The sequence below is a fragment of the Urtica dioica genome, chromosome 8 (assembly GCF_054948205.1).
Source record: "Urtica dioica subsp. dioica isolate 48M chromosome 8, U.dioica_male_clone48M_v1_H2, whole genome shotgun sequence".
NCBI lineage: Eukaryota > Viridiplantae > Streptophyta > Magnoliopsida > Rosales > Urticaceae > Urtica > Urtica dioica.
Genome location: NC_142763.1, coordinates 23,280,066 through 23,288,764, shown reverse-complemented (window position 1 = coordinate 23,288,764; position 8,699 = coordinate 23,280,066). Strand labels below are relative to the sequence as shown.

The 8,699-nt window shown below is 35.0% G+C and overlaps 1 pseudogene; it reads right to left on the bottom strand.

Moving 5' to 3' along the window:
- Positions 1-601: 601 nt before the first annotated feature.
- Positions 602-3,308, bottom strand: LOC149388605 (phenylcoumaran benzylic ether reductase Betv6-like; annotated as a pseudogene).
- Between the last annotated feature and the right edge of the window lie 5,391 nt (positions 3,309-8,699).

Genomic DNA, 8,699 nt, shown 5'->3' with positions numbered 1-8,699 from the left:
AAAAATTTATTGGCAAAGATTTCAATAAATCTTCGAAGAAAAATTCCAGTAATCTTTGAAGATTTATTTACGTCCAGAAAATTTATTGACAAAGATGTCAATAAATCTTCAAATGAATTCTCAAAGCGTCGAATGAATTTTTTTTTTTCAAAATTACAAAAAAAAAAAAAAAAAAACTTAGAAAATACCTCGAATGCATTCAACAACTAAATAAAACTTGGTGCCAAAATCTAATAAGTCTATTTTAATCCAAAAATAAGATTATCAATTTTGTGTATTTACGTTTTTAACCCTTTTTCTTTTCTCTCTCACTTTCTCATTCATTTCTCTCTCTCTCTCTCTCTCTCTCTCTCTCTCTCTTGCATGGTTGATAACATGTTTTATTTAGTTGTTGAATGCTCACGGCGTTCACTATGTAGTGTTATATATCCGTTCATATAATAGTTATTTTCTTCACATTTATGCATAATATCAACTTTTTGTGTTTGATTTTATGCTCTCCCGAAAATCACTCACACAGAAAGGTAATTTTGAATAAGACACAATTGTGTCAATTTCCATGAGATTAGTCCTACTCACACACGCACATTTCCATGATTAATATGCAGGAAAAAAAAATGGGGACTTCATAAAAAGCACAGCAGATAATAATATTATGATAAATTTGGCACACTTTGACAATTTTACTACATAACAGATAACATTGATATGCAGAAAAGAAGATCAGGCAAAGCGATCGAGATACTCGTCCACCGTAGTGTATTTCACATCGGGGTACAGTTCCGATGACGCCTCGACTCCAAACGATGACTCGATCTCAAAGTTTGTATGATCGCCTTTCACGAAAACCGAGTGGTGGATCGATAGTATTACTTTCAGTGGGATTGGAGACTCTGAAAGAAAATGAGAAAAAAAAATAAAATTAATATACATATATGAAGAGACCAAAATGTTTACAGTACAAAAAATACCTAAAATTTTGTTGATAAGTTGGTCCTCCGAAATGTACTCTTTCTCAAGTGTTTTGCCGATCTTTTTCTCCCAAAGTGAAACAAGGTCGTTGAATGAGTAGATATTGTTCCGTGGCCTAATGTAGAATACTTTGTTCAAGGCTCTCGGATCGTCCACTGCTCTGATTGTGTATGTTCCAATGTCCTCTTCATAGTTGAATATTGCTGTGCAAAAGTTTACATGTCTCATAGAGTTATTATGTTTGCATTATGTTGATTTTACTTCAAAGGGGGAAAAAAGTTACCACCTTTGGGGTTTCCGTCGCCAAAAATGACGACTTTGTCCCTCGGGGGACCCGAGGCTCCGGCTGAGCTAGTGTGGGAAGGATGTATCCGGCGAAGAAGTTGGACACGACGTACGTGAATGGGATTTTCTCGGCTTCTATCGCCCGCCGAATCTTTGCCTTTGTTTCGAAGGCTGTTTTTGCCGGCTCGATCGCATGAACTCGATCCACGTCGTTCCCAAACTCCGAAGGAAAGAATCTCTAAAATACAAAAAAAAAAAAAAAAAAAATTCCCTTTAACCTAGCGTGTGCGTAAATCAACGTTTATAACTTCCCACCAAATTATAAATGAGATCAAATATTTGTCACTTTTATTTGATTTTATAAATGTTACATGTGGAATCAGGTAACATTATCCCCATTGGCAATAATAATGTTCCCGGATAATTATCACATCAAAATTATATTTCAAATATAAGCTAAAATAAAAAACAAAAAACTATGTGCACCTTGATGTTGCCACTTTCCTTGATGGCCGCGATGATTTTGTCCTGATCCGACAATTGAAGATGACCAACGGTGGATATGACCACATCGACTTGTTTGACTGCGTTGACCAAACTGCCGTGGTCATACAAGTCGCCGTGGACTAATTTCACGCCCAACGACTTGAACTTGTCAACGGTTTCAGATTTTTGTGGGTTGGTCAACGTGGAGTCGCGTACGAGAACAAACGTCTTGTGCCCGGACTTCACGCTGGCCTCCACTATGAACTTGCCGATGTGTCCTGTCCCTCCGATGATCAGGATCTTGCTCTTTTCGACGGCCATGATCGATTACGTGGATAATAATCTAGGGGTTGGTGATCAAGCTACAAAAGGGGAAATGGTGAGGAGTTATATGAAATTTTTCTCTTCTTGACCGTTATTTATAGGCTTTGTAGCACCGGTAGTGTAGGGATTGTTTTCTTCTCTATCTAAATGTCTAGGATTATAGAATATATATAATTATTGTGATATATTTTAATTGGGGTTCAAAGGGAATATAGACAGAAATTGGGCTAGGTTCTTGCTAGATTTCTATTTACCCCGTCAACCTAACAAGATACATTTAATGGTGATGTTTTTAAGCTCAAAATGAATATAGACAGATATTCATGTAGGTTCTTTCTTATTTTTCTTTTTTACTTGACATCTTAACAAGATAGGAATGATGAGACATTCGTCACACACTCGCGCAACCACCGAGTTGCTTTTTTCTTTTTCATTTAAGAAGTGCTCTCTCATGAGTCTCGAATATCAGAGCCATGTTTTTGTTTGTTTGTTTTGTGTGTGTTCAACGAGGTAATTGGATAGATATCAATAAATCCGTCCCACGCATTGAATTTTCTGTAACTAACGGCATCTCTCGTCTTTTCTGTTGAACTTGGTCTCTTACCGAATAATAAACTTGTTTAATAAATATTTTGTATGAAGTAATGGTTGCCAAATACGTTACTTGAGTAGGTATTATTTTTTAAAAATAAATAATACAATCGTCCACTTAGTAAATGGCCCATATTTTATGTCAGTTGCTGTGTTTATTATTATACCATTTAATTCAAGAAAGCACGTGTAAAATTTTCTAAGTTGTAACAAAATAAAATATGTATAAAAACACAAAATCTATTCGCTGAATTTTACAAGAAAATCAGTTATAGGAATTTTGTACCCATTAAAATGTTGAAGTTAAAAAAAAAAAGACAGAAATATTATAGAAATGCATATAAAATAACTTACGTGATTTGTAATGTTTGTTAGGCCACCTGCAATATGATAAGAGCTAGAAAATATATTAGCAAAATTAATATGTGTCGCAACATCAACGTGTAGACAGAAAGTACATGAAACAACATTGGACCTGATGACTCTTATTATTAGAAAGAGCACAGTGCAAAGTGCAAAGATTATAGAAGTAATTGAGTTTCTCCGGATATGTTCCTTCAATGAAAAGAGGGAGAGGAATATGTGAGATAAACGTCTAATAAATAATTTACGGGACATTGTTACCTGATACATTTTTTGATGCTAGTTGCTACAAAAATATTTGCACAAACCGAAGTATATATAAGTGAAACTAAAGAGACGTGTAGTACATGAATGATTTTTTTATGTCGGCAAGGGTAATCTTCAAATGCATGCAATGTGACGTGTCATACAAAGAAATATGTATGCAAAGGAAAAAAAATGAGACAACAAAATAACAACAGGGATGTAGTAATTATATTACTCATAAGCCTTAGACTAATAATGACGTTAGTATATATTCAAACTGAATAGAAAAATAAGTGGCACATTGATTTCAATAACGTTTGGTTTTATCATGTGCAATTTATAGTCAAATTAAACAAACAAACAAAAAATAGGTGTTGATCTCAATAACTTTAGTTTTTTTGTTAGTTTTTTTATTATTTTTTTTTTACTTTTTTGCATGTATTGCACAAGTGTCGAATACACATAAATTATATTAAAATTAGAGATATAATAATCTTAGTTAGGTGATTTAAAGTGGAAAAATTTAAATAAGAGATTAATATGGGGTTCCGTTTTAGTATAGTAGGATAAGATAAAGTGTATAGCCATAAGGAGGAGGAAATGAGTGGATATATTAAGAACAATAAAACAAATTAGGATAACTACATAGTTACATAACCCCCAAAATAATTATGATAAAATATGTTTGAAGTTTGATCATACCGAGACGAACACATTCTGATCGTTTATGAGAAAGATGATCCTCAAACCATAATACATAGGCTTTAGATGGAACCCCACACCTTTAAGATGGTATCAGAGCGGGGACCATTCTCGGTTGTGGGCTACCTGATCGGGCCTATACTTCACGCTTCCAGTGCCTGTGCCTGTGCGCGTGAGGGGGTGTATCAAGGATAGTCCCACATCGACTGGGTATTACGATCCTGGGGCTCTTTATAAGGCTTGTGGATTACTCCTCTAATTAACAAGCTTGGTTTTAGATGCAACCCCACACCTTTAAGATCTTGAAGAGAGAGAATAGTGTTGAGAAAGCAAACATATTTTCTCATTGATTGAATGATTGCAATTACATAGTATAGAGTAGTTATACCGTTCTAACGTTGCCCAGCAGTTCTATCTAACTCTTCTAACTAATCTGCCACGTAGCTTTATTCCATTGGTCTTACAGGATTGTGCCGGACTTGGATTTCCTTCGCGACCACCTTGTCTCTAACAAAAAAGAGTTTCCGTTCGATGTGCTTCGCTAGCATCACAGTGCTAATAAGGTTGTCTCACCATACTATATAGGAGACTTGGACATTGGGACTCAAAGTTCTGTCAAACCTCTATGCTTGATCGCAACATGGTTTGCTGTTTCTTGGATCGCCATGTGATGAGATTGTGATGACTTTGACGTTGACCTGCGATCATCAGGGTCAGACGCCTAGTCGGCATCAAATCACTGCAGACCGAATTTTTGTGTGCCTTTGAGATATCTCAGGATCGATTCGCAAATTTTACACTCCAATGCTCTTCTTGGGTACATTAAATGAAGTGAAAAGGCTCTATTTAATATGGTAAGAGAGTTCAGGGTGAGTTATGATAACATATTGCATATATTGTTGTGGACATATTGGCTTTTTGGAGAAGATCACCGATGTACTTGCTTTGAGTGAGCAAAACGCCATTGTTGGTGTGAGTGGCTTGAATCCCAAGGAAGCAGTCAAGCTCGCGGAGATCCTTTAAGGTAAAGGAATCATTGAGTTGCTGAACAAAGACTAGTCTGACTTGGCACTAGTGAAGCCAAAAGACTGCAATGCCTTTTGAAGCCTATCAAACCAGACTCTTGGAGTCTGCTTAAGACTGTAGAGAGCCTTTTCCACCTTACAAATTTGGTGCAACGAGCCAGATTTTTTAAACTTTTGAAGATTAGCCATGTAAACCTCTTCAGTGATTTCACCATTTAGGAATGCGTAAACGACACATCCAACTGTGAGATATGCCAGCCTTGGGTAAGAGCCAATGTAAGAATAACTCTAACTCGGGTCGGTTTGATGAATCTTGTAAGGTTCATCATAGCAAATTTGTGTTAATTAATGTTAATAGTTTGCTAGACTTACATGATTTTGGAGGTTTTTTTTTCTTTCTATTGAAGAGTAGCGATTATTTTAAAACGAGAATTAATTGATATTCGTGTATTAGGCAAGTAGTTACATAAATTGTGGGATTTTAATTATCTTGGTTTTTTTATTATTATTAATTATGAAATTAAACAAAAGAATGGTATTTGGGTAAAAGGCTAGCAGTTAATAACATGATTATTTAACTAAAACTTGTATTGCCTTCAATCCAAGTTCCAACACACAAAGATTGTTCGTAAGCAAAGATCACGAATTACATACGGAGAACCAATACAAAATTAGAACCAATACCTGCGTTGTTTCCTGAACTGAGATCCATTATGTCTCCCCTCTCTCTCTCTCTCTCTCTCTCTCTCTCTCTCTCTCTCTCTCTCTCTCTCTCTATATATATATATATATATATATATCTTTATTCGCAAGCTATAGAATCGATGTTTATAGACTCATCGCGGAGAGTCCGATTAAAAAAAGGAAAAATGACGGAAAGTTCCTCGAACACAATGGGCCGCATAAAGTTACACGCAGTGGGCCCAAAATACCTTCAAGCAACAAGGCCCATTTTCAACAAGAATGTGTAAACGTTGGAAAATTACAATACTAACGCTTATAGGCTTCTTTCAAAACATTATAATGTTTTTCTTTTTTTTTTTGAAATATTTAGGATGTTAATACATTCAATATACACTCTTTAGTATATATATTACACAATTATACAATTTCAGTCTACATATTTTAGTATACAATTTCAGTCTACTGTATAAAAAAAATTAAAGTGATAACAATGATAAGAGTATACAAAATAATTGAATGAGCGAAAGACACAAATACTACTTCAAAAATGTTAATTTCGATGATAAAATTAATAAGAGCGTTCATTTTGCAGGTGCGTTTGCGCTTGGCCAATTTTGACGCATGTAGGTAAAAACTCAAATTATGATGATGAAATCATGAATTAGGACTATCAACATAATTGCAATCTGTATTGTATAATTTTGTAATAATTTTATTGAGCACTGCAGTTAAATAGCCTTCTTTAATCGTTGAAATTTTATTTTAACAGCCAACGTTCGATTGATAATTGAAAATTCGTTACTCAACTTATGAACTAATCGAAAGGGTCAAAAATACCTTTTGACCGGTTTTAAATTAAAAAATAAATAAAATAATAAATTATTTACATGGCAGTTTTTTTAACTTAATTAATATTTAATTAATTTTCTTTCTCCATATAATTGTTGATAAGTGTTAATGACAGTTTATCATAGTTTTGTTTTTTGTTTGTTTAAATTGATTAATGGTAGTTTAACAAATGGGTTTTAGAATTACTTGTTTTTTTCCGCTATAGTGGTTTAATAACACACTTTTTTATTTAAAATATTCAGAAATGAAAGCTTACCCATAAATAATTGAAATCATACATGCATGCATTATACAAAGAATAATCAAACACGTGCAATTTATGATACTATACATAACAAAAAATTGAAACGTAAAAGTCCTTGAATGCTCTATTTCCTGGATTCAGGCTGAAATACAGCTCAATTAAAAAATAAGTATTAATTATTAACTATACGAGATTTAGAAAGAAAAAATCAGAAACCCATAATTGATAATTGTAGTAACTGTTATTACCAATTATTAATCATACGTGATAAAAAAAAATAATAATAAAAAAAACCCAAAACTCAAGAATGAATTCATAGAATCATCAATCAATATGAAAAACCACACACAATTCCGAGCCCAATACACCAAAACCTGCCAAGAAAAAAAAACACCATTAATCATAAAACAGTCCTTCAACTGAATCCACAGGCTTTCCGTGCTATCACCTTTGGCGGTTCCATCGCCGAAGATAGTGACACAGTCCCTCGGAGGAGAGCTCAGACCGGGCTGGACGAGCGAGGGAAGGAACATCCTCATGAAGTAGTTGCAGCATATATGTGTAGGGAATTCCCAGGGATTCGATCAGGCGGCGAATCTCGGCTTTTCTCGAGTAGAAACCGCCGTCAATATCAGAAACTCGAGCCCGATCTGGATCAACTCCGAATTCAGACGGAATAAACCTCTACCAAATTACAAAAACAATGAAGACTAATCAAACAGAGTTCACTTCACCTAGGACCCAAAATATGTCAATCATTCACAATTCGATTCACCTTTAACATAAGGAAAATCCGTGGAACTGAAATTCTCATAATTAATCACGACTGAGATAGAAGAGGAAGAGAAAAGCGAAACTGACCTTGATCGAACCAGATTGGTTGATGACTTTGATCAGAAGCTTCTGAGAGAGAGCTTCCTTGCTCGGTACTGCGGAGATTACGACATCCACTTGCTTCTCGGCCTCGACCAGACTCTGCTCGTCCTCCAGAGAACCCTGAGCGATACATAGTGAGCGAGAGAGCCAAAATGCAGAGACTTCCAAGTCATAAGTGAATTTTTAGACTTGTGTGAGCAAGTTCTTAGTGGAACGATTTTTTGTGGTACAAAGTGGCGCGTTGGCTCTTTTCCTTCTATGCAGCATTGGAATTTTCTCTGTTCCCTCTCCTGCCTCCTGGCGGCAGTGAGATATTAATAAGAAATTTAAGTTTCTTTATAGAAAAATGAATTCAACTGTGTTCTTGATGACATGATGTGGAGATTTAATTCAACAGTTTCCTTTTTTTTTTATCTTTTATTTATTTCTTTTACTTATTTATTATCAATATTTCTTATGTATATTATATATAATACAAATATATATATAAAGCTTTGAATATATATATATATATATATATATATATATGCGTATAACTTATCATAATTTTTTATTTTTAAAATATATTAGGATTTGGAGACATATATTTTGAGTTTTTTCAATTTTGTTATAAGATTTGTGTCAAGATATTAGTCGGTTCGGTATCATCGGTAGTCGGTATTGAAATTGTTACAGGATATCCATCGATATATCAGTCGGTAGTCGATATATAAAAAAAAAAAAATCAAAACCTCGGTATCGGTACCGGTATCGATATTTTAATCCTTGGGCCTAACAATTTAACCCTATCAGTAAATAATAAAAGGCCTAAGGATATTAAGGTCTTATCGGCCGTCCCTGCGGGGTCAGCCTGTGACCGGACCATCGCATACGACGTCCTCTTCTTCGTAGACAAGATCTATTCCGTGACTGGGAGCCTGAAGGACAACTGCCAAGTGGACCGATTCGTCCTCGGTGCGACGTGTGCGAGCTTGAGTGGGACCCGCAAATCTGTTGCAAGGAGTGTAAATTCATTGCCCATGTTCATTGGTTTTCCCGAGGTATGCTGTGTA